This window comes from Oenanthe melanoleuca, chromosome 3, assembly GCF_029582105.1.
Source record: "Oenanthe melanoleuca isolate GR-GAL-2019-014 chromosome 3, OMel1.0, whole genome shotgun sequence".
NCBI classification, from domain to species: domain Eukaryota; kingdom Metazoa; phylum Chordata; class Aves; order Passeriformes; family Muscicapidae; genus Oenanthe; species Oenanthe melanoleuca.
This window is the reverse complement of record NC_079336.1, coordinates 82,176,088-82,176,805: the sequence shown is the minus strand read 5'-3', so window position 1 is coordinate 82,176,805 and position 718 is coordinate 82,176,088. Positions and strand designations below refer to the sequence as shown.

General features: G+C 63.5%; 1 non-coding gene across 1 annotated transcript; it reads right to left on the bottom strand.

Annotated features, from left to right (window-relative positions):
• Positions 1–279: 279 nt before the first annotated feature.
• Positions 280–366, bottom strand: TRNASTOP-UCA (transfer RNA opal suppressor (anticodon UCA)). The gene has a single exon. It is a non-coding gene; the product is annotated as a tRNA-Sec (tRNA).
• Between the last annotated feature and the right edge of the window lie 352 nt (positions 367–718).

Genomic DNA, 718 nt, shown 5'->3' with positions numbered 1-718 from the left:
ATTTACTTCTTTTCTGTTCTTGTAGGACATGTGACACAGTTGAACAAAGATCTGCTCAGCAGAAAGATCCAATTAAAACCTGAATTGTCCTTCGGCTGCGCGTGGCACGGTGCCAGTCCAGCAGTCCAGCGCCGTGAGAATAAGGTGCGAAAAGATGTAAGTGGAACGCGCCCCTGGTGTGGTGACACTTGGGGACACCGCGGTGAGCGCTGCCTTGTGCCCGTGGGCACGGTCGGCACTGGGCATCGCCGGGCTGTTCCGGGACAAAAAGGATCTGCCCGCCCGAAAGGTGGAATTGAACCACTCTGTCGCTAGACAGCTACAGGTTTGAAGCCTGCACCCCAGACCACTGAGGGTCATCCGGGCAACTTTGAACGCCCACATGGCTTGTATATGAAGTCCCCTGTCTCTTGTACCCCTGGGTAATGGCGAGGGGAGTTATCCCACAGACAAGGACCCTCCATCTCTCCCCATAAGGAGCACGGCCCGCAGGGAGCGGAGGGCGCGGCGGTGGCGGGAGGGGGCGCGGGGCGGCCGCGCTGCTGTCCCAGAGGCCCCCGGGCGCGCATGCAAATAGCAGGGCGGTGATTGGCTGGGCCGCGGGGCGGGGCGGGGCGCTCCGGGCGGGCGCGGCGGGTGAGTCACGGCGCTTCCCAGAAGGAGCGGGGCCGCCCCGGCCCTTCCCGGACCTCCGGGGACCCTTACAACATCGGACGGG